The sequence below is a fragment of the Canis lupus genome, chromosome 2, assembly GCF_048164855.1.
Source record: "Canis lupus baileyi chromosome 2, mCanLup2.hap1, whole genome shotgun sequence".
Classification (NCBI taxonomy): Eukaryota; Metazoa; Chordata; class Mammalia; order Carnivora; family Canidae; genus Canis; species Canis lupus.
In genome coordinates, this window is record NC_132839.1 from 25,063,892 (window position 1) to 25,090,013 (window position 26,122).

General features: G+C 40.0%; 1 protein-coding gene and 1 long non-coding RNA gene across 3 annotated transcripts in view; one reads left to right on the forward strand and one right to left on the reverse strand.

Moving 5' to 3' along the window:
* Nucleotides 1-15,757: 15,757 nt before the first annotated feature.
* HAPLN1 (hyaluronan and proteoglycan link protein 1) overlaps nt 15,758-26,122 on the forward strand; it is a 76,462-nt gene continuing 66,097 nt past the window's right edge. The window contains exons 1-2 of one of the 2 annotated variants that reach the window (XM_072792947.1): nt 15,758-15,911; nt 16,336-16,532. The gene's annotated coding sequence lies outside the window, so the exon portion shown is untranslated. Of the gene's footprint in view, nt 15,912-16,050; nt 16,533-26,122 lie in introns of those variants that run through there. The other variant, XM_072792952.1, reaches the window with a different exon arrangement.
* Nucleotides 18,073-26,122, reverse strand: part of LOC140614123 (uncharacterized) — an 87,101-nt gene continuing 79,051 nt past the window's right edge. The window contains exon 4 of the long non-coding RNA XR_012015016.1: nt 18,073-18,396. This is a non-coding gene — a long non-coding RNA (uncharacterized lncRNA). The remainder of the gene's footprint in view (nt 18,397-26,122) is intronic.

Sequence of the window (26,122 nt, forward strand, 5' to 3'; positions counted from 1 at the left end):
ATGTGAGCAAAATTTTCTAAGAGTAATCAGAATATTGCTTATCTAAGAAAAATAGAAGATACCATACATGTCCTACGATAGGACATAGGTTATATCAGTTGTGGTACAGCAATGGAATATATTATGCTTCTGTAGAACAAATGCAAAAAAATATTTATTATCTTAAAAGGATGTAGATATTATATTGCTCAGTTTAAAAGGCCAGTTTAAGAATGTATATACTATAGACTCCGAATATGTTAAAAGTAGGAATATCAGCAGCCTGACAAAAGTCAGAAGTTGTTTGATAAGAAGTAGCAAAATGTGTGTGCAATTGATTTCCTAATGGTTTACAGCAGGTATTTAATTGATCCTGTCTAAAGGTAACATTTTCTGAATGCCATTGTTTAAAAGATACTCACTTTTATTTTGGAAGCCATGGGCAAAATTAATGCAATAGCAAACCGCACAAAAGTCCCTTTTATAAATCCCTCTTTGAAATAGTGTCTATTTTTATACTCAAACCTTTTAAAATTGTATTTTTTGCTGTTTTCAACATTGCACTGATATGCTAATACAGAGGCCTTGCCAAAGCTTTGGTCATAATGCAATCAAACAGACCAAAGATCACGTAGTTAAATAAATTGATTGCAATCACGTGCAAAAATTGACTGAGCTTCAAACTGGGCATGAAGGAGATTAAAAGGAAATGGGGGAATCTGCGGTCCTGAAAAGGTATAGGATTAATACAGAGACAGGTTTGAAGGCTGTATAAATAAGGGGTAGGGGACTCAAACAGCTCTGCTAGCAGGGACCAAATTCTTTCACTTTTCACTCAAGTAAGTGTAATGTCTTGATTCATTGATTCTGCTGTGGTTTGGGAAGGGGGGGAGGGGTGGAATACTCAGCAGGGTACCAGTGAGAGAGCAGAGATAAAGCACAAGCAAATCCACAAAATAAACATAAATAGCTGAAAAAAATCTCCACTCCTAGGCAATCCAAGGACAATAGAACAAAACAGGTTGGCTGGAGACAAACATTAATGTCAGAGTATAGAGAGGACTATAAATGGAAACATGAATTGAGATACAAACACGAAAGGCAATGAGAGATAAGCAGAATAGTTTTTAACAAGTATGAATAATAATAACTTCTGGTTTTTAAGTTAGACTTTGGGAAGATTTAAGTAGTTAAAATGAACTAGAACTACAAAAGAGGGGGGAGAGAAACAACCTCTCAACACCCTACTGCAGTCTAGGCACAGCGGTCAGTAACTTCTCTTTTAGTACCTCCAACAACCCGATGAGGCTTAGGTTACAGTTTTCACATTACAGATGGGAAATTAGGGCTCACTGATGTTAAATAACATGCTTGTTCAAGGTTGGGAAGAAAGGAGACTATTAAGATATTGTTTAGGAGCTAGATTTCTTGAACGGTGGGTTAAGGATCTCCTCCGTAAAAGTAATGGAAACACTGACAAAACCAATGTAATCAGAACTCAGAAAATTAACTAATGCTTGCTAGTATCCAAGGAGAGTTTATTCAAGAGAAATAGGGAAGTTTTGGTATGGACAGTGAGCTTTGTGGCTAATTACACAGAACATTTAAAGAAGAATCAATACCCATTCTTCTCAAACTATTCCAAAAAATAGAAAAGGAAAGAAAACTTCCAAATTCGTTCTATGACGCCAGCATTATCCTGATACCAAAACCAGATAAAGACACCACTAAAAAAAGAGAATAGGCCAATATTCCTGATGAACATGTAAGCAAAAGTCTTCAATAAAATACTAGTAAACCGAATTTAACAATACATTAAAAAAAATCATTCACCACAATCAAGTGGGATATATTCCTGGTTTTCAAGAGTGGTTCAATATTTGCAAATCAATTAGTGTGCTAAACCACATTAACAACAACAAAAAAAGGATAAGAGCCATATGATCCTCTCGATAGATGCAGAAAGAGCATTTGACACAGTCCAACATCTATTCATGATTGAAAAAAACCCTGAACAAAGTAGATTCAGTTTACCTTTTCTATTTGTTGCTTTCTCTTCATTAAAGGTGATAACGTCTTCTGCAGTGGCTACCAGCAAAATAGAAAAGGAAAAGGGAAAGTAACAGATTATTCCCAAAATAAATATTCAGCCTCCTGAATCATAATGATTTTGAGTCAATGTTTACTTGTTTTCTTCAGCCAAATTTTTTCTCCACTGAATAAATGAATGATATACCTGTAGAGGAGAAGCCAAAGAATGAACTAACCAGAGTGTATAGATTCTACTTATATTCAAACCTGAGCATGCCCTCTCCCTGGCAGTCCTCCCAACAGGTTATTTAACTTTTGTAAATAGATGGGAATTAAGGAACACACGTGTTGTGATGAGCACCAGGTGTTGTATTTAAGTGTTGAATCACTATATTGTACACCTGAAACTAGTATTACACTGCCTGTTACCTAAATGTATTTTAAGTAAAATCTAAACACTCAGTAATGAACAGCAGAAAGAGAAATTAAAGAATGCATCCTATTTGCAATGGCACCAAAAACACAAAGATGCCTAGGAATAAACCTAACCAAAAAGGTGAAAAACCTGTAATCTGAAAACTATAAAACAGTGTTGAAAAACATTGAAGGTGACACATAGAAATGGAAAACACATTCTATGTTCATGGATTGGAAGAACAAATATTACTACTACCCAAAGCAATCTACACACTTAATGCAATCCCTATCAAATACCAACAGCATTTTTCACAGAGCTAGAACAAGCAATCCTAAAATGTGTATGAAACCGCGAAAGGCCCCAAGTAGCCAAAGCAATCTTAAAAAAGAAAAGCAAAGCCAAAGGTGTCGCAATTCCAGATTTCAAGTTACAGAGCTGTAGCGATCAAGACGGTACAATACTGGCACAAATATAGACACATAGATCAATGTGGATAGAAATGCAACAGATTTCTATATGTTGACTTTATATCCTGAGACTTTGCTGAATTCATGTATCAGTTCTATCAATTTTTTTGGTGGAGTCTTCTAGGTTTTCTATATTGAATATCATGCCATCTGCAAATAGTGAGATGACCTCTCCCTTGTCAATTTCGATGCCTGTTATTTCTTTTTGTTGTTTCTGATTGCTGTGGCTAGGACTTCCAGTGCTACGTTAAATAGTAATGGGGAGAGTAGACATCCCTGTCTTGTTCCTGATGGTACAGAGGAAAACAAACAAACAAAGGGTAAACTCAAAACAAGGAAGTCGGTAAATAGGAAAACCTCAGTTCAGTCTATGGGTGGAAGGAAAAACCCAGTCCTTCCTGTTTCTTTTGTTCTCACATTGCTACCGGACGCATACAGTGCACTTCACTCCTAGCCACCCAATGTGTGAAGGTTTTCCCCATACCACCAAATAGCACTCAATTCCAATATGGGGGGTGGGGGCTGAGGTTCCCCCCAAAGCACCAAGCAATGCTCAGGAGACCAACTGACTGTCCTTCAATTGAACTCGATTCTGACATTTTCTACCTGGGGAGAGCATTTGATCTCACAGGCTTAAGAGTTCACCAATGGCCCCCTGTTTAACCCCCAACTTCAGACAAGAGTCAAGTGTAGGTTGGTGCCTGTGCTCTGACCAACTGTACCAACCATCTACAAATCAGAGGGTCTCCCATTTCCCTCCTTGGGTTTGATTAATTTTCTAGAGCAGCTCACAGAATTGAGAAAGTTTACTTAACTGATCACCTGCTTCTTTTAAATTTGGGGGGTGGTGGTATTTGAATTCCAATTAACATATAGTATGTTATTAGTTTCCAGTGTACCATATAGTGATTCACACTTCTAGACAACACCTGGTTCACATCACAGCACGCGCCCTCCTTAATCCCCATCACCTATTTCTTTTTTTAAGATTTTATTTATTTATTCATGAGAGACAGAGAGGCAGAGACACAGGCAGAGGGAGAAGCAGGCCCCATGCAGGGAGCCCTATGTGGGACTCGATCCCTGGTCTCCAGGATCATGCCCTGGGCTGAAGGCGGCACTAAACCGCTGAGCCACCCGGGCTGCCCCCCATCACCTATTTCAACTATCTTCCCACCACCTTCTCTCTGGTAACCAGCAGTTTTGTTTTCTATAGGTAAGAGTCTGTAGCTTGATTTGCCTCCCTCTCTTTTTTCTCCTGTTTGTTTCTTAAATTCCACATATGCATGAAATCATACAATATTTGTCTTTCTCTGACTTATTTCACTTAGTAGTATCCTCTCTAGTTCCAACCACATCACTGAAAATGGCAAGATTTCATGGCCCTGTCATCCTGCTCATCCCAGAAGCCAAATACATGAATAATACATTGAATTTCCACATTTCAAGGTCCTTCCATACCTCAAGAGTATTCTCAGGGGTTTTTTTTTTCTAAAATTTTGCATTAATAATCCTGTACCCAATATTGTTTAATCTCTTATCCGTTTACCCTCCTTAGAGGAATACCTTCTAAGCCTTCCCTGAAGCTTACCAGGTCATTTTAGAGGTTTTGGGTTTGTTTGTTTGTTTGTTTGTTTGTTTTTTCCAAATTTTCAGGTGAAAAATCTCTGTGTATTCAGCAAAACGATAGCACATATGATGTCATTTTACTGATCAAAAAGCTACCTTTCCAAATAAAGGAGGTAGTATGTCCTTCTGTTTGCACAATAAGCAGAATAAGTAAGTTTAAAATGGGCTGAGTGGAGACACTTTAACGACAACACACAACTCCAATGATGGAGATTCCAAATACTGTGGTAGCCAGGTGGGGGCTATTTTTAAACAGACAGACCGTTTGCTGTCCCTCAAATTATACCACTGGCATTGCCTCCCACTCTGTTTATAAGTGGGATCACCCTAGCTCCAATGATTTCAATACTGTTTCTTATTAATAGATCTGGAAAAAGATTTGTAATGAGGAACAAGTAAATTAGAGTAGGAAAACATTTTTCTCTCAACTGTCAATGTCATTCAAAGATTCAGTTGAGGACACTCTGGACATGAAATCTAATTTTAGTTATGGAGTTTTAGTCTTTTTTTTATTTTTTGCTTTTAAAATAAACTTCATTTTTAAAACATTTGTCAAATATTTGTCAATAACTTGCCACATGCTGGTCACTGAAGATAAAGTGGTGAACAAAATGCACTTAGTTGCTGCCCTAGGGTAGCTCAAACCAAGGAAGATAAATATCAAATAAGCCATAAAATTATGCTGTAAAGGGGTTCAGGAAGCTAAGGAAGTCTATGACAGGGAAGCTGAAACTATCCTGCTTTGTGTGTGTGTGTATGCATGTGTGTGTTTTGGTTCCAAAATTTATTGGTATCCACTGCATCACAGTGTCCCATTCAAATGAAAGTTATCTAAGCCACTATATCTACAGAAATATTAATAAGCATTATAATTCTAGATAGTGAAGCTATAATTTTTTTAAAGATTTTTATTTATCTATTCATGAGAGTCACACAGAGAGAGTCAGAGACACAGGCAGAGGGAGAAGCAGGCTCCACGCAGGGAGCCCAATGCAGGACTCCATCCCAGGACCCTGGGATCATGACCTGAGCCAAAGGCAGACGCTCAACCACTGAGCCACCCAGGTGCCCCTGAAGCTATAATTCTTAAGAAGAAAAATCAAGATATCATTTACTTCCAAATCTATTACAGTTTCCATAGTTTATCTTTCCTCATGTGAAAAATACCGTAAGAAAATAAATGAGAGCAAAACAGAACTTAATTGAGGTCCTTTTTGGATTCCCATTCCTATATAACTGCTCTCTAAATTTCTAAATATGGTTAGAACTTGGTAGGTAGTGAGCTTATATATTCTAACTACAACAATTTAATGCAGTTTAAAGTAAAATTTTACAGAGATTGAAATTCAAAGAGAGCAGAAGCAGAAGTCTTCCAGTTTTCTGACACATCGAGTGGGTGGTTTTTCCCAAAAGCTATTCCTCAAGTACAAATAAAAATAGAAGTGATTACAGTCCTTTCTACCAATGTGCCTGTAAACAGAAAAATCATACAATGTCTCCGAGAAAAACCAACAGAAATTTATCTGGCAAGGCATTGGGGTTCTAAAATTATGGCTCATTACAACTTTTCCAGACATCAAATATTCACAGGTAAAAACCCTTCCTTGACCGAACATGTGTTCTGTTGCATAGGTGAACACAAAGGCTTCCATAGAGAATGATTTTACCAATATACAAAGTAGAAGTCCCCTCTAGGCATGTGGCCTCAAAACTATATGAAGGTACTGTAACACTCACTTGTCTGACATACATATATTTATATGTATTTTATTCTACAAATTATTGTTTTCATTGTATGAATAATCCAAACAGCCTCAACAATTGCTGATGAATATTTTGACACAAGAACACAAGCTAGATGACTCAATGCATAAAGAACAGATTATAGTCATTTTATTTTATTGATCAGTCAATTAAGGTCATCGACCAATCCACGGTTTGGAGTAAAAATCTGTTTCCACTTCAGAATGAAAACAACAAAAATCTTTTTTTTTTTTTTAAGATTTTATTTATTTATTCACGAGAGATACAGAGAGAGAGAGGCAGAGACACAGGCAGAGGGAGAATCAGGCTGCCCAGGAGGAGCTCAATGAGGGACTTGATCCCAGGTCCCCGGAATCATGACCTGAGCCAAAGGCAGACACAACCCCTGAGCCACCCAGGCACCCCAAAAACACAAAAATCTTGACCACAAAAATCTTGCAATAGTCACTGCATCAAAACAACAAAGATGGATTGTATCAAATAACCCCCTTTTTAGAAATCAAGTAAAGCATAGAAATTACAGCCATGGGTCTATTGTTTTTCTTATTATTTGATAATACCAGAATACATAATATCAGAAAGATTATAGGCATTAAATTTAAGTGTTTTATTATTTAAGAGTCATCTTTTTTCTCTAAACCCTAAGGAAAAAAAGATATCTTCTGACAGCCAGAACTTTGAAGAATCAGTGAGACAAAATATGCTTCAAATTCAATTATTTTGAAAAATGGTAGAAAGAAATCATTTTCACAGTTAACTTTTAAAAGAGTAGTCACAAAATGACATGCATATCTTGCATTGAAATGAAAATAAGGCTATGAACTTTTATTTTACTTTCAATTATGTGGTTGATAAAAAATAATTCATGATTTTTTAAATTCATGATTTTTAATAGTAAAATTATAAAACAGAAAATAATACCACCATGAATAAAGAGTCAAAGGTTAATTATTGAATTAATTATCAGGAGTAGTGAAGCAACCTTCATGACAACCCACCAGGTAGAAAGAAACTTTACTCTTATTAAAGGGTCAGGAATATACTCGTACTGCCAGTTTTTACCTAAAAGCTTTTATTTACCCTCTCCTATATAGAAGCGGGGCAATAGTAGGATGTATTTTGAAATAAATACCATGTATTTTAAGCTCCCAAATTTGTTCTTTATTGTACTTTCTAAGTAGTTGGTAGGACTATACATTTTAATTCAGGATGGGATCTCATGGAAGCTCACTGTTAGCTCCTTCAATTATCTGGGAGCATCAAAAATGGAAACTCAGTCAGTGACTGCCAGGGGTTAGGTGGAAGGTGGGATGAATAAGTGGACCACAGAGGATTTTTAAGGCAGTGAAAATATTTTGTATGATACTGTACTAGTGGATACATGTCATCGTACTTTGATCCAAACCCACAGAACATACACCAGCAACAGTGACTGAAGACTTTGGAGGATAAGTATGTGCCAACGTAGTTAAGTTCATCCTTTGTAATAAATGAATCACTCCAGTGGGGTGTTGATAATGGGAGAGGCTATGCATGTGTGTGGGAAAGGAGTATTTGGCGAATCTCTACAATCTTCCTCTTAATTTTTCTGTGAACCTAAAACTGCTCTAAAAAAGTTACTATTATTATTTTTTAAATAGAGACTCATTAAGGTAATATAGTTTTGCTTTTACTTCTTACAGATATTCCATTTGAGGGTAGTAGCTTCTGGACTCCCTGCACACACAATTCTAATAGTGGGACTCAAGTAATAAGTAATACTCAAATAGCTCAAGCCTATCAAGTCACAAGAAATTCCACAAAGGGATCAAACCATAATATAAAATGATCAAGTCTTTTTGGTTTACAATTTTTCTTGATTGTTTTGAGTATAGTGACTATCTATGAAATTGGAGTACAAAATTCTGTTCAGCAGTGACCTATTTGTTTAAGTTTCATGTATGGTAATTTAGATAATCAAAAACTATATTTGGAGTTGCCAGAGTCTGATGAACAATTACATTTACTAGACTTTATCCAAAGATAGTTCCTACATCCTCCAAACAACTTAATTAATTCAAAGAGTAAAGAATGCCACACTCAGGCCAAGTATAGTAAAGCAACGTAGATTTTAACATCTAGGTCGCAAAATCAAATATGCATTTCAGGTTTTCAGAGTTTAATTATCCAGGAGGCTTTGTCAAAAAGGTTTTGATGAAGGAAGTGCTATAGTCAGAGCTATGAGAGAAGGAAATAGTGTTATGGACATGTAGAAATGGGCTCCTGAAGAGAACTAAGAGTCAGGGAGGCAACCAAGATGCTACTACAAGAGTGGGGTTCAAATAAGAAAGGGATATTCAAAATGAAAAAGAGGTGACAGGTGTGGGAAACACTTCAGACCTCCTCGGAGGGGCAACAGAATCCTGACTTGGTAATTTTCAACTTGTAAGAATGATCAAACGTTGGTGTGGCAAGGCACTCAGATGCCACAGGGAGAAACTAAGAGGGACAAGGCCAACAAATAAGCCGGGTTGAATCCCAAATCAAACCATATTGTTATTTTTTTATAGAAAATAAACCTAAAAGTTCAAGCAGAAATCACTTTCCAATTTCTTCCTGCTAACATACTTCCTCTGTGCCTTTGATGTGACTCAATCCAGCAAACTTTTCTTTATCCCTACATGGACAAGGCATTGTGCTTGGGATGGGTTCCCAGATAACACTGAAAGATTTAAAAATAAATTTGACATAAATAGTCCACGTGCTAATAGTAGAGAGACATAGGTTTATGCCTAACTAATGCGTTGAACTATGCAAAATTCTGTAATAGAGATTTAAGGTAAGGAACGGAGAGGAAGAAATAATTAATTCCTAGCTCCGTTCTAGAAGAAATACATTAATTACAACCATATTCTAAGTACTTGGATTTACAGAAATAGGTGGCTGGCAATATTCAAGATTACTGGGGTGATTTGGGGACAAATCTTTAATCTCAGGAGATTTGGTTTACATATCCAGAAAGCAAAGGTTTGAGTTAAATCATTTTCACTTACTTTTAATTATAAAACTTTCTACTTCTATTTAAGTGTTACTGGAGCGGGGGGGGGGGGGGGGCGGGGGGGAGGAGGTAAGGCAGGCTTATAGTAAAGGAAAAACGTTCTAGAGATCACCAGATTCTTCAGTTACTAATAAGGCTTTCCATGTACAAGCTGAGAGATAGTCACCTCACCTTTGCCGATGTTCAAAGTTTTCATGTTCCCAAATTACCTGCCTTTAAGCTCAGAAGAGATCTGACCCTGGGTATTTGCACCAGCAAGCATTTTCTAGTTGACATTTAGGGCAGGATTACTGAAGAATTACGGCATATTCGGCAACAAGGCTAGTAAGCAATTAGACACAAAATGGAAAAATACTTCCTCTTTTTCTTTTCTTCATTTACTCATAGGGTCTTTCTTCCAGTTTAACCTTTTCTGCCTTAATTGAACCATATGCTGGAACAACTAGATTATGCTTAAGAAAGAAGCTCAGATTTCCTATTTACAGTAGAATGAAGTCACTGATCTAGTGTGTGAAAGGAAATATTGAAGATAAATGCATGTAAAGCTAGTTCTACTTGCACTGTTCAAAGGCTCCTTCTAAAATCCTTTTACCTCCTTAGTGCTGAAAATAAACCACAAAGTGAGCTTTCTAATGACCTAATGCAAAAAAAGTATATATACACATATATGTGTGTATGTGTGCGTGTGTGTGTGTGTGTATGTATATATGTTAAGTCTTAGCTCTTCTTTTAAACACTGCCTAGTGCCTGCCTCAAACTTGAATGTTAGGAGAGAATTGATTCTGTGTTTCTGGTGATATTAGAAAAAAAAATTAGATTTTACCTATCAAAGTCAGCATACACTTATACATAAAATTTCAAAACATTTCGATGTTTATTCCAAACCAAGCTTAACTCAAAATTTACTAAGAGGTGTGTGGTTCTAAGGACTCATGCTAATATTCTCTTCTAGCCTTCTGGTGGAAATATCCCTAAACTTAGAATTTGACTAATCTCTCTTTTTGAAATTGTTCATAGGCTTTTGATACAATATAATTCTTTCTCTCCTTCTTTATGACAACTGTAGACCATTTCCTTCACTTTCAAATCAACAAAACCCCACAATTCAGTCTCTCTTGAGCAGTTTTCTCTATACCAACCTTGGTGCATGAGCTAATTCACCCATTTTACCCTAAGAATCACCACCCTGATTAGACTTGAAGGTAATAAGAAGAAAATAGAATGAAGACTACATTTACTGGTACTTACAATTGGTTCAAATTTAAAATAGCTATGTAAATGCAAGGGAAGAAATCAATATTCAAGGGGCTGATATTGTCATTCTAAGACAATAACCTTATTTGTCACTAACCTTAACCTAGTTTCTTGAACGAGTTAAGATAGTTTATTTATTATCATTTATACAATCACTCATCAGCCAGGCATGGAAGAAAAATACGTATTATATTTCTTTCAATTTCTTGAGATCAACAACAATGACACAAATTATTAATCAACCTTTGGTGATTTATTATTTATGCCGTTGGCTACTAGACACAAAATACTCTGAATTAGCTTGCTCAATAACTAGCTCCCCTCATTTGTTTTTACTTTCTCTCCTGAATATAGAGAATCTCCTCATTATCTTCAACAATAGCAATAAACATTCTTTGATCAGCTTCTAACAGCAAGGCTGTATGCTAGAAACTGAACATGCAAAGATATAATATTGTCTCTCAGGAAGTTTACAATATAGCTGATTAAAAAAAAAACTGTATGAAAATACAAATAAAACACAAGGCAGCATAAAAGTGGCATGTGGGTGCTCTTAACAGTAATGTGGGATTTGAAGGAGGAAGAAGTCTCTGATGCTAGGGCAATCAAAGACAACATGACAAAGGTCATGGGATCGAATCTGGTTAATGATGACATAGACAGCAATTTATTGTAAAAAATGACGGTAAGGTTTGGGCATCCTGGACAAAAGAAACACACTGAGAGAACAATAGGTCACAAAAAAGTGCTATGAAACCAAAACCAGACCAATAGGCAAGCAGGGGAACATGTAGGCGCTAACTTCTCAAGATATTTATCACTTGATATGATATTCATATGGGCTCACTAGCTTCTGGAACAGCTCTGCTCTTAACATTTGAACAATTTATTGCCTAATTATTTCGTTTGCCCTTTTGAAGAGTCTCTCTGCAGGACACTTTCTGAGAGTGAGAGCACAAAAAGTGGGCCCTTGGAAAGTTATCCTCCCCCCATTGCATTAAAAGCAAAATAACCTTTTATCAAATGCTTTGTGACCATTTCGAATATTGAATTTGTATTTTAATCATGGAGTTCAACAGGAATATAGCCAGTGGGAAGGACTTAATTACAAATGATGTCTTTCTCATGGTTATGCCCGCAATCCCAAGGGATGCTTTAATGAAGTTCTGAGCCCTCAGACAGGAAAGGTCAAATGGCTTTCCTCCCCGGGTACCTCAAAGTGCATATTAGCTGCACCTTTATCCTCACAGATGTTCAACCAGGTATAATGTTGGCCTGAGGCGAAAATTCCTGGAAACATGAACTCACAGGGTAGGAGGTCTTTGGAATTCAGTGGATAATAGAGCAGCCTCTTTAAGAGTCTGAAGAGCAGATGAATTCAGATAATCACTGCTTGACTATAAATGCATATTTCATCGGAGGTGTAATATGCCAGGAGGCATACCATTGGCTCGCAAATGTATCACATATTAAAGATTCATGATATTTTAGATTGATATTTTTTAAATGTTGAGAATGTTTCTGCTGTGTTTATACTATGCACATATTGAAGTTTGTATTAGGTTAAGCCGGATGAAATTGCCTCTGTGGGTAGGTCAGAAATGGTTGAGTATTCCATTTTACCTGGTTCAACCCGACTACTCACGTTTTCTTACAATTAGCAAAAGGACGGAAAGTTCTATTTTATAACACCATCCTGACCTGATTTTCATTAAGAAATATTTTTGCATTATGCCAAACAAAGATCTTTTCAAAATGTGCTGATATGTATATATCTATACGTAGCTATAGAGACACCCATTCGCTCTAAATTTGTGTTCATTTTTCCTTGCACTGGTCTTGATTTTCAACTTTGATTTTTAGATTTTGTATCACTAGCACTTAGCAACGTAACTGGCTAAGGTAGAACTTGCCGTACATTTTAAGCACAGAAGTTGTTTTAAAAACTAATGTTGAAGAAAATATTTGTTTTTTCTGAAAACTTAAAAAAGCTGGTTGCCCTGCCTTCCCCAAAACAAAACCAAAAATACCTCATATGCCATGAAAGACCTGAGCGTCCATGTGCATTACCATATTAAGAATTGGAATCTTCATATACAAAATATAGATATTTGGGTCTTCTAATTTTTTTTTTTTTACAAATGTACACATTTGTAAAATATTTGGTCATGAAATAGGTTTGTATTTATTTAGTGACTTGATTTTTTTAACCAAAGCTTATTAATATGACTTTGCCCTGATAGATAATTGTAATAACCCATCAAAGTCACATCTATCTCTATAAAGCATTATTTAGGTGAACGTTAATTAATTTAGACAAAACAAAAAAATATTAAGACTCTTGAAGGGATTCCAATGTAAACTTTAAATAATTACTAAAAGATGTGAAACTAAAACTGACAGTTTGGAAATGTATATATATAATGTCAATTAAATTATTCCGAATGACACTTAAAGCACACACTATTGGTAGGTTAAGTACTTTTGATTAAAAATACTAGATATCTTTTTTTTTTTTTCAAACTAGATATCTTTTGATAGAAACTAGTAACTTTTTGATAGAAACTAGTAACTAGGTACCTGGGAAAGGGAGCTAGGAAATAGGGGTAGGAAAGGACTGACCAGATAACTCTTGTCTGGAATGGCAGTGGTAAGTAGCTGCCATTATTTCTGGAAGTTTATCTCCATTGCTAGGGTTATACCTGAAATTGAAACAAACAAAAATCCGAGAGTAACTCACCGTGGTCCGAAAAAATTGCAAAACAGATGGTCTTGTGTAGCTAACAATTTCTGAAGAGAACCCAGTACATTGTCCTAATGCTCCGCTGGAATAAAATGTATGGAGCAGAGCACAAAATACAGGCAACAAGTGCCATCCATGGGCCTATTGATCCGACTACTCCCCAGGCAGCTCCCAGAAATTAGGTTTTTAAGCTGCAAGAACGAGATTAGCGTTTAACCTATCTTTTTATGATTTCATAACCAACAGACACCACCAGCCTCACCATCTTTATGAAGCTTTGATATAAAAATTGTAGTATATTTGTTTTTAAGCCTAATTCCTTTATGCTCCTCCAAACACATACCATCCTCAACGTTTACAAGAAATAGCAAAAACACCCCTCATAGCCGAAAAGCAGAGATGTATCTTCTTTTTATTGGCAGTTACTGCGGGGGCCTACGGTACAACAGCTGCCTCAATAGCCATTAAATTAACGGCATAACATTGCGAAAGCTTTAGCTGCCTGTTTTCTGCGGGGAGAAATAGAAAAAATGACTAACGAGGCGTCCTGCCCAGGTTTCGGGATGACTGCACGACAAAGGTGTTGAGCTGACTGTTGGGGGATTCGCTTCTAAGTGCTGCCGTTTGAATAGAACTGTCTTCATTTAGTGAGGATTTGTGGGTGTCTGTGTCTTCCTAACAACAGCTTTCCAAGAGGCACGTGACCATTCACCCACCCCCGGGATGGCAGGGACCGGGGGTCTGGGGCAAGAGCCGGTGAAATGCGTCAAGGAAAAGCTAGGAAGGAGGGTTTTTTTTGTTGTTGTTGTTTTGTTTTGTTTTGTTTTGTTTTAATTTATTTTAAGATTCCTTTCCCGCCTCTCGCGGAAGGAGAAGCCACCCCCGGGCGCAGGCTTAGGCTCCATCCCTAGGACAATAGCGCCTCTCGCCGCCCGCCCGTCCCCGCCTGCTGCCTCCTGGCCGCGGCCCCCGTCCCCACCCACCGCACCGCCGCGCGGGTCCCCGGGACACCTGCGCCTCCGCTCCCCTGACGCCACTGCTCACCCGCTCGCCCGCCCGCGGTCCCCGCTCTGCGCATCAGCCCCCGCCCCGGGGGACCCGCCCCAGCCCATCAGCCCCCGCCCCGGGGGACCCCTGCCCCAGCCCGTCAGCCCCCTGCCCCGGGGGTCCCCTGCCGCAGCCCATCAGTCCCCGCTCTGCCCATCAGTCCCCCGTCCTGGGGGACCCCTGCCCCAGCCCATCAGCCCCCTGCCCCGGGGCCCCCCTGCCCCAGCCCATCCCATTAGCCCCCTGACCCGGGGTCCCCCTGCCCCAGCCCATCAGCCCCCTGCCCCGGGGTCCCACTGCCCCAGCCCATCAGCCCCCTGACTCGGGGTCCCCCCGCCCCAGCCCATCAGCCCCCTGCCCCGGGGCCCCCCTGCCCCAGCCCATCCCATTAGCCCCCTGACCCGGGGTCCCCCTGCCCCAGCCCATCAGCCCCCTGCCCCGGGGCCCCCCAGCCCCAGCCCATCAGCTCCTTGCCCCGGGGTCCCACTGCCCCAGCCCATCAGCTCCCCGACCCGGGGTCCCCCTGCCCCAGCCCATCAGCCCCCTGCCCCGGGGCCCCCCTGCCCCAGCCCATCCCATTAGCCCCCTGACCCGGGGTCCCCCTGCCCCAGCCCATCAGCTCCTTGCCCCGGGGTCCCCCTGCCCCAGCCCATCAGCCCCCTGCTCCGGGGGCTCCCCTGCCCCGGGGCCTCCCCTGTCCCGGGGTCCCCCCGCCCCAGCAGCGCCCCCGCGGAGCCCGCAGTCCGCCTGCCCCCCACCGCGACCCCCAGGCCTCGGGGGCCCACGGGAGCGCTGCCGCGAGCCCCTGGACGCCGCCCAGCGCCCCGCGCCCCCGGCGCCCGGCACCCCGGCTCCCAGGCCGCCCAGCCCGCGCTCGCCTCCTCCTGGCTCGGCGCCCCGGGGCTTGTTTGCTTGTCCTCGCCCCGGGCCGGCCCCGCTCCCTCCCGGCCGCCCCAACAGCCGTTCGCTTCCTGCGGTGTGTTTCTTTTTTCCCCTCCTGGGCTCCATCAAAGGTGGCTCTGTTATTGAAATATGAAGCCGTTTCCTCTCCAAAACCCTTGGTTACTCAAGGCGGGAATCAATGGGCCCGTATACTCTCCCAGGAGTTATAAATACACGTCTGTTTGTTCAGGAGGCGTTTTCCCGCGCGTCCCAGCATCTCCCCGGGGGTTATTTTCGTGTGCGTGTGTGTGCGTGTGTGCATGTGCGCGCGCGCGCGTGCATGTGTGTGCGTGTGTGCATGTGTGTGTGCGCGCGCGTGTGCATGTGTGCGCGCGTGCGTGTGCATGCGTGCGCGTGTGCATGCGTGTGTGCATGCGTGTGCATGCGTGTGCGTGTGTGTGCGCCCCGCGCCCATCTGGTTCTCATCCCGGGTCGGGATCCAGAAGCCAACCCCACCCACCTCGGCTGCCCCGCGCATTCCTCGCTCTATAAATAACTCCAGGGTCTTGGGGCTCCGCACCCTGGGACACAACAGCAGCGCAGATTCAAACCCAATCCCGGCACCGGGTCCAGTACACAAGAAAGCACACGCCTCGCAAGGTGGGTGGAAGGGCGCCTCCAGCTCAGGGAGCTTTGCCCCAATTGCCTCTCCCCCCAGTCACCCTGGGTCGACTGGGGGAGGGACCCGGGGAAGCTAGGACATCTCCCACCTTTGGACCTTCCCCGGCAGAGGCTAGCAGGCGACCGTCCCGCCCGGGAGCGAGGGCGAGGGCGAGGGCGAGGGCGCAGGGCCCGGCTCCTGCTCCCCGCGCCCCGGACGGATGCCCGCGCCCTGCGCATTGGGGGAGTCATCTGAGGAGCCGCTGTTTCCCCAGATCTGGGCACAGAGCGGCCCCTCCCTTCCTCCCTGAAGTTTGCATGAAGTGCACGTTGGGCTGTAATTAGGGGATCTGGGAGGAGAACTTTCCTGGTGACGCTTTGCTTTTCTTCTGCTCTTGGTGAGAAAGTGCCTCCTTCTTCCCAGGACCAGGACCTCTGCCATCCAGCGCCACAAAGAGACATTCTGCACACACACTCACACACACTCACACACGCACACACACACACACTTGCCCAGAGACAAACTTAAGGTGAGGAGAGAGAGCGCTCGCTTCACTTGATCTCCAGGCTCCAACCTCAGCAGCACTTGAGAGCATCTGAACTTCTGGATTTCAGGACAAGGTAAAACTTCCCTACATTTTTCACTCTTCCTCTCAAACCTTAGGGCCTTTAAGATCTCATACATATTATGATGTATATATCTATACATGAAAACACATTTTCTTATTTTCTTTAATTTTCCTCTGAGTTTAACAAGTCATCTCAACTTTTTTTTTTTTTTTTTTAAGAGTCATATTGTCAGATAAAATACTAGATTGGGGTAAGGATTAACCCTAGTAGCCTGGCTTTTGCTAGTGCTTCTGTAAATCTGGTAGGCGCGTGGTTTCCAAGTGGTGGCTTTTCCATCTGTATTTCAACAAGTATTTTTATAGCACCTGAGATGGAAAAAAAAAAAAGATTGTATACGTTGAAGGAAATGCTGAGAAATGGGAATGTCCATTCCAGATTTATGAGTTTTATTCTCGGGAATATATAGGTTTGTGTGGAAAAGAAAGTCGCTGTAATCATAGGTAATGCCTGTGAGATTGATAGTCTTGAAGATGTTACCAAGTTTGGTCCCAGCTCCGCCAGTTAATTGTGAAATTAAGATCATAGAATTATGATGTGTTTCATACACTGAATGATGTTGATGGATAATTAATTTTAAGGTAATGAAAAATATTTTATAGTCGCAGTTGTTAAGATTACTGTTAAAAGTTGCTTAAAGGATTTACGTGTTCACACTGTTGACCACTCTAAGCAGATCTGAGCATTTGGACTCAAATGAAGTTGTTTTCTTCCACTGAATTTGACTGTTGTGTTCAAAATGAGATGGCTTATTATTTTGAAAATAAGTTATTTTATTTTCATTTATCACTGGAAAAATACACAGAGTGACCGGTACATTTGGGAATTTTTAGGATGGAAAGTGTTCCTGTACATGTTCCAGCGTGATGTCATAAAATCAAACATTCTGGCTGGCTTCTGGAAGCTAACGGTTCTTAAGAAATAAAGCCTGTGAATTAATTCCTAAGTGAAATGTAGTATCTATTCATTACAAATGTAGTTTCTGGTAATCATTCTATTTGATCATTTCAGTGTACTAAATTCGCGGTAATTTTATACATACTTCCAAGACCTCGATATTTTAATGGGATCATAAAATGGGAATACTGTTCTACCAAAAATACATCCTAGTAGTTCTCTTTGGGTAACTTTTAATTCTTACATCTGTGTTTAACTTCAGTTCTATTTATTTCCACTACTAAAGAAGTTTTCGATTCCATTCAGGAAAACAGAATGCATGCCAGAGGTCTATTGAGCATTCACGAGTCTTTAGTCATTTAGGGGCTGTCCGTTCTCAATAATTTAATTGTTTAAGCTGAGACAATGATGTTACATTTCTGGTAACCTCTTCACAAAGTTGGAAATGGCTTTTAAAATGGAAAAACTAGATAAGTAGCAGTCATTTTCCTTAAACTTAATTAAATGAGCCAGAGAAAACCAACAGCCTCAAAAGATCACCGGGCTCCAGGGGAGAATGTACCCAGAGGCCAATATTCCAGAAGTGTCCTGCGGATCTGGGCTTTCTATGAGAAATAAGACAGCGGAGACCATCATGTTCTTATAAAGTGAACCACTTATTTATTGTCAGCAGGCCCTGTCTCTCAGAGGAATGACTGACACTGTAATTTAGAAGTGCTGAAGAGACTTTCACAGAGAAGAATCAATTCATTATATCCCTAGTGGTTTCACTTCCCCTTCCTTCCTTTGGGAGCAAGTAACACATCCAGGATAAATACTTTTGGCAGTATTCGCAGAAAGATACTTTATGAGTAGATGGTTTACCAAAGTCCTGCTTTTTAACATCTGCGCTGTAGAACACTGGTATTTTCTGAAGAGTGGAAGAAGTCTTTAAATCTTAAGGTAGCACTGTCCTTCGTTTCTGGAAAAAGGAACACGAATCCCTTTCAGAAAATAATTCCCTTTTCCAGAAAACACTGGTGCTGGTTTTCTTTTCATTTCCTTTTACTTGTTTCCCATGCATATTTTATTTTCCAGACTACTTTTTTTTTTTAAGAAAAATGGTATTCCACCAATTAAAATTCCAACAAAATGCACTGCAAATTTGCAAATGATTTTTACAATCACAGTCTTCTGTTGCCTTTCATTAACTTTCCAACATCCTGGATTCACTGTTAGTAACCGTGATACTTGGTCTGTGTTAGTTAAATGTACTTTGTTATTTAAAAGTAACAAAATATTGTTGGAGGAAAATGGGGAGGGATGAAACCTGAACATACTTAGGATTTTAATCAATAGTGTTTAAGGAGAATTAGAGGAAACAGCTGGTTAAACAAATATTAGGTGTAGAGTGGCCGAGATGGCATAAATTAATAATGCAGCTCTTTACACCGAGAAAGGTAGGGTCTGGGCTGGGTCCGCGTGTCAAGTACGGTCCCTGGGTGCCACCTAGTGGTTGAGTCAAAGAAGGCTTTTGCACCAGCCTCTCTAAAAACTTGAGACTTCTGCTGAAGTTGAACACTAACAGTGTGCCAGGTGTCGGGGTAGGTGCTCACAGTAGAAATACAGCGAGAAAAAAGAGAAAAGAAAAAAAGGAGAAGAGGAGAGGAGAGGAGAGGAGAGGAGAGGAGAGGAGAGGAGAGGAGAGGAGAGGAGAGGAGAGGAGAGGAGAGGAGAGGAGAGGAGAGGAAAAAGAAAGGAAAGAAAGAAAAAAGAAAAGAAAAGAAGAGAAAAGGAAAGAAAAGAAAAAAAGAAAAGAAAAGAAAGAAAAGAAAAGAAAAGAAAAGAAAAGAAAAGAAAAGAAAAGAAAAGAAAAAAAGAAAAGAAAAGAAAAGAAAAGAAAGGAAGAAAAGAAAAAGAAAATACAGCAGTGACTTTTATATAATTTAAAAATCAAGGCACCACTTAACTGTTGATTCAATTCCTGGTAGTTGCATTTAAAATCAGTTTACTCTTTACTGGGTAATTTACCATCAACTTTCTACCTCCATGAGGATATAGTTTAATAACCGTAACTCGCTTCTAATAGAGGATGTGTTTTTTTTTTTTACAGTGATGTCATGACCTAGCTCAAGAAAGGATGGGGAGACTTTGAATCTTGAACCACTGTTTCTCAAATGGAAATACATTTCTGTAAAGTTCAGTGTTGTCGAGTTTAAATGGGGAAATAGTTACTAGCTTAAAAGGGAGGCTGTTACACAGATACCAGCACATATTACATATTCTCTAGATATTTTTTTTACTAAATGTGAAAGGATAGTAGCAAAATTTGTCTGGGGGCCCTAGAGGTATATTGCACAGAGTATTGCCCTCAAACACTAATAATTAGCAGGTATAACAGCTTCTTCAATAAATGTCATTCATAATGCAGTTTTGAAGCAGGAACACTGCTTTTATTAAAATGACATAACAGGAAAAAAAAATCCTAGGAAACAACTATTCCAAGGAAAGCCACTGTTTGAAAGAAGTGTCAGGATGTCATGGATTAATCCATCAGAATATTACTTTGAGAATTTTGAAAAACTTTTCTCCAGGAAGTATGTGAATTATTATTCTGAGTGGCTTTTTGCAAGATCTATGACTTAATGGCAACAGTGTTCAGCACATCAGCATTAATCAAGACAAGTTCTGAAATTCATATTAGAAGGTAAAATGCCTAGGTCAGAAAAAAAAAAGATTAATTCGTTACTTGCTGAGTGAGCTCTAGAGCTCCACAAATTGAGTTAGGCCTGCTGGTGTGGAATGGAAGCTTCCTACTACTTAGGGGACTTGGGTTTTGTGTATGGCAGTAAGACCTACACTGCGAGACATGGAGAGCCTCTCATTAAGTCCTTTTTCATTAATGCCACAAAATTATAGCCTGAGTTGAACAGAGGTGGTGGCTGGAAACACTATCAATCATGTAAAATAAAACATATTATCTTAATTCTTATTTCCAATAAGTTGTTATCCACCAGAAACAAACCATTCTGTTAACAGTTTCATCTGACCATCCTCGTGATTTAGAATGAATCCCATACTTGTAGTTGGAGTACCTAAAAGCCAGAGGCCTTGAAAAAGCAGGACTTCAGACGTGGATTAGAAATTTGTCATTAATGATTTCAGATGGCTCAATGATACCAGACAAGAACAAGTTTGTGAGAGAACCAGCCAAGCTCTCTGAAATGGTCTGTTGCTAAGTGGGTTCTCGGTTATGTTGTACATAGTAGGTGCACAGGTTGGCTTCTCCCGGTGGTGGAGACCTGGAGGTGAAGAGTTCTTAGCCACAGTCAGAGAGAGCCAGGATTTGTTGAAAATAGCAAAGGGAGCTGGACTATTGTGAGCCCATATTCATTGTTTTACAGTGTAACAGGGGGGTGAGAGGAACACCTGAGGTGGGGGGATTGCCAGAAGCCAGGAGGCTATTTGCAAAACAAGGCAAGACAAAAACAAACAAAACAAACTCACAAAATAAAAGTCACAGAAAACCAACTACAGTTCAGGGACCGGTTCTCAGACTTGTAAGGGCAACAGAAATTTCCCTTTTCTTCAACCTTGCTTAACCCAAAGAGAACACAAATCATTTGATTTGTTACTAAACTCCAATTACTATACTCCAGTTACATTTACTGTATTAAATAAAATCCAACGAAATTAAGAAAAAATTCAAATTATTTTTATGGTAAATCTGGATTTTCCCAAACTTACCGTAAAGTTTCATAAATAGTATCTTGGATCAGTCTCCTCCACTTATACTGTGTGAATTTTTCTCTTGTTGGCTCTCTTATTTTGAATTGGGGATCACCTCTCTTGATCATTCATGCATTCATCTGCTCATTCAACAAAAAATTAAATACTTGCTATTTGCCAGGCACCACGCTAGCACTAGCACAATGTGCTGGGACCCTCACTTTATGCCATGAAAATTCATTCTAAAAAAATCATAAAGTCAGGGCTCCTGGGTGACTCAGTGGGTTGAGCATCTGCCTTTGACTCAGGTCATGATCCCCGGGTCCTGAGATGGATCCCTGGGTCAGGCTCTCTGCTCAGCGGGGAGCCTGCGTCTCCCTTTTCCTCCGCTGCTCCCCTGCTTGACAGAGGGCTCTCTGTGTCAAACGAATGAATAAATAAAATTAAAAAAGAAAAAATCAGAAAGTCGAAGTTGATTGATATGAATGTAAAATGCTGCAAGACCCTGAGGTACACAGAGTAACAGAAACACACAAAAAGTTCTAGCCTCCTGGTTTCTGTATTAAGAGAATTTTGAGCATGCATCTTTAAAATCATTTTCCTTGTTTGGTCTCTAGCTGAGTGGATAAGAGCTTTGGGTTTTGGTTGTGTGGGCACAGATGGGCCTGGGAGGGCAGCTCTGACACTGCAGAACTCCAGGAGGGTGAGGCTTCCAATAATCTGTCTGCTTGGATGGACAGGAAAAGCAAAAATTCATTTGCACACAGTTGCTGTCTGCCAGTTTGCATCTAAAATTCAGATTGAACACAGAATGATTTAGTGCCTACCATTTGCACCAGGCACCATGCTAGGTGTTGCAGAGTAATTGGCTCAAGGAGTTCACAAGCTGATGGAGAAGACAGATGGATGCACATCGTGAATCACTAGTCAAATTTGCCACGTAGGTGAAGTTTGCCTTCATAGTCTCCTGGGGCTCTTTGCTTTGCCTTTATTCAAACCTTCCACCCTGCCTCTATCTCATAAAGTGAGGCTCCTGCGCTCTACCCCCCACCCTGGAGGATCTGATACTTCTCTGGTTTATTGATTTCTTGACTGACTGATTACACTTCAGTGTGAATGAGTTTCACTCATGCATTTACATTTCAAGCCTTTTATGTCTCTAAAGTAAATGTTTTGTTTTCTGTAAAAAGAATTTCAAACATTTGGGGGCCTTCCTATCCTTCCACCAAAGGGTGTAATTAAGCTGATTGAGTCCTCCAAGGTCTTCAATCTCTCAGTTACCCCACTCCATATGTGAGGCTGGAAGGACTCCCTGGAGGCTCATTTCTAGAAACTCAAAGGACCTTGGGTCCTATTAATGAGTGGCTCCTTTCAGCTGAGCCTGATCAACCTGTCCTTTCACCCTCTCCCGGAGCTTTTGCCTGAACCAAGTTTCCTCCCTCCCACCAGGAGGGGCATCCAAACCCCATCCTTTTGAACCCATCCATTTACTTTGCCAAAACTTGCTCTCAGTCCTCTCAGCCCTTCATTGCCATGCTTGGGTTGCTGCCCCTGGACAGGTGTAACGCCCAGAGCTCCTTAGGTCCTACCGTTTGATCCCTTAGGCCACCCTCAATGTCCAGGTCTAGAGGGAGGAAGCAACAGAAATGCACATATTTAGTCCAAGGACTCCTCTACATGAAGAGGCTGAGGGAAGAAGATGACATCTGCATAGGGCAAGTGTAGGAATGAGCCATCATGTTGCAAATATGGGTCAAAGTCAACATCTTTTAAAATAAATGCTCAGATAGTTCACTACAATTAGTTATAGAGCAATTTTGACATTGATATTGATTATAGGTTCTGGTAAAGTAACTGCAGGGGCAAAAAGTGAAGCTTTGCCTTGCCTTTATATAAGGAATGCTAATCAGAGTCCTTTATGTAAATTCCTTCCCATTTTATGCTTAATTAACGGTATAATGATAGCCACATTTTATTAGTTTCAGATTTATGTTCTCATTGATTACATCCCCTTGATTGTAACACCACAGTCTAGTACTCCAGTAAGATACTGATCTGTTCTTATATAAAGATGTTCTCACCACCTTTCAAATTGCCAGGACTGATAACCCAGATTTAGATACTTTCCTTCCGCTTCTTTCCTGGTACCAGGAGGAGAAGGATCATGGGTCTGCATTATTCACCTAGCAAGGATATCAAGATGCTAGACACTCAGTTGGTGCCCTACAAATGCTTACTGTTGTTGTCAGTGCCCAGTACAGGGTAGAATGTGGGGCTTTCTGGGTCTCCTGGCCTTTTATCCCCAGTGCCTATATTCCAGATGTCTGAACACTTTCCAACCTCAGGCCATTCCCTCACTCAGCCTTTGTTTCCTGTTTAGTCTTCTGATTTTTCAGTGTTGCTAAATGCATGAAATCTTCCCAGACTTAAATAATAATAATTGGTGAAAAAAATGAATAATGTAAATAGAATTGATAATTTCAATAAATCTTTACGTTTAAGGAAAAGAAGACTAGAGGCTGGACATGACTTGAGAGAGGCTTGGAACACTGTAGGCATCATCTAATAAGGACACATTTATTGGATGAAAGAGAGAAGTCAAGAATAGTGTGAGTGTTTCAAGGATAGACAATAACACAAAGAGAGATGTGACTCTAAGACTGAAATGAAGGAAAAATAAAAGTTTCTGGGTAAATATAGTGAATCTAATTTAGGAAGGACCGATGGGACAGTCAAGGACCCATGTGAGTTGAATGCATATAATCTTCAGCACAGGGGAGAAGTCGTGGATAAAAAGAGACATTCGGAAGTCTTTGCTATTAAAATGGTTGTTGAAAATCATATGGAAGAGGGAAATCATCCCAGGAAAGAACAAAGGGGAAAACAGCTGACCATGAACTGAAATCCAGGAAAAAAAATCGATAAAAATGAGTTTTGCCATTGTTTGTACTTGATCTTTACTTTTATTTTATCAACTATAAATGTCCACTGAGTTGGATAACACCAGTGTGTTATTAATCTTTCTATCGCAGTCGTAGTCCTCTGCATATAGAAGGTGCCAGACATGTTTGTTGAATTAAATGAAATTAAAGTGGCATTTCCGAGCCTTGATACTCTAATGACAGATTTTCATAATGATAACTCTGAACCTGGGTAAGACCCCAAAATGTCTGAATTGTAGTTATTTATTCAATTTTGTCCAATACCAAGCCAGCTTTAAATATATGTTGTTGCATTTTGTTGTTTAAAAATCAGTAATCAATGTGTGGTGTAGATGGTAATTCACCAGAGTACTTGATTAACCTGAGCCCACGTTGTTTAGCTTAGCATACAAATGAGTTCGCCACAGAATGCAGCCTAGTTCAGGTCCACTTATAATTCTTTTCCTAGTGCCTTGATCTTGAAGACCTCTAAACCTTAGAGCAGATTTGGAGTCCAAAATCCTGGGTTTCTCTGGTTTTCCCAGCAACTTCCTTTTTCTCCCCAGTTCTCCTCTCTACCCTCCATACTATGATTGCCATATAAAATCCAAAGGATAATTGAATAATATTTACTACAAGTATATCTCAGATACTTCATGGTACATACTTACGCTAATGAGATTATTTGTTATTCACCCGAAGTTTAGCTGGGTGTCCTGTAATTTTTATTGGCTAAGCTGGATAACCCTAGCCTACACTAAAATTACTTTTACTAGAATATGGCAAACAAGAATTTCTCCATGAGACTTCTGAATATTCGCCTTCAAAAAGTCAACAAATGAAGTTACTGAATCCATCTTCACTAGTTAAATGTATTAAAAAGATAATCGAAATAAAACTATCTACAATACACCAATCGATGCAATTTACAAAACATTTGTAACTATGGTGTTTTATATATATATATCACCTATACACTAATGACCATATTAGGAATGCCGTAAATGTATATTAGTGATCCTGTGTTTTAGTCTATCTAAAATGTTTTAAAATAACGTACATGTTAAAAAATAAAACTTTTTAATTTTCACTTTTTCAAGTGGGCAATAATAAAAAAGCAATTATTTTTAAATTAAAAAAGCCTATATTCATGCATACATGTACAATGGGTATAAATTCCCAAATATTCTGACTGCAGAAATATCTGAAAGGAAGCTTTTCCCTTAATTATGTCGTATTGTAGTTGTGCTGCCACCTTGTGATGTTTTGAGGTATGATTCAACTTAACTAGTCCATTGACATGTTTTCCCAGATTGACCATTTGCTCAATGTTAAAATTATTCCTCAGGTGATTAATATTTTTCATTCTATCAAAGAATGGCCATATAATTTATACTTAGAAAGGGCTCTTGAGTATTTAATGTGAACATTTTCTAAAAGTTTAATGTATTGTCTGCAAATTAGTAAATGATTCCTAAGATGGTAAATTATAAGTCATTTGGTACTGTTTTATGTTTTATGACTGAATTTAGGTTGTATCTGCATGTGTCTGTTAAGTTTACTTGACCTTTCAACCTGAATTTCCCATAAACTACTCGAACTTAACATGTCCACAGTTGAACTCATCATCTTTCTTCTATCAAGCCTGGTCCATGCCATCTCCATATAGATACCAAGGCCATATAATTTATTAGCTAAACCAGAACACTTTGAAAGTTAAATGGGACACCCTACTAATTATTCCAGCAAAGTGGTATAAACCAAGACTCTCTTAAGCAAACTGGTTGTCTTATATAAGTTAAAAATCATCATAATCCCAGTCATCCAAACTAGAATACTTGGACTTATGGAGTCCATCAAATGACCATCAAAATGACCTGGAAACAGGCACCTGGGTGGCTCAGTGGTTGAGCATCTGCCTTTGGCTCAGGGTGTGATCCCGGGGTCCTGGGATCGTGTCCTGCATTGGGCTCCCCCGCAGGGAGCCTGCTTCTCCCTCTGCCTGTGTCTCTGCCTCTTTCTGTGTGTCTCTCATGAAGAAATAAATAAAATCTTTAA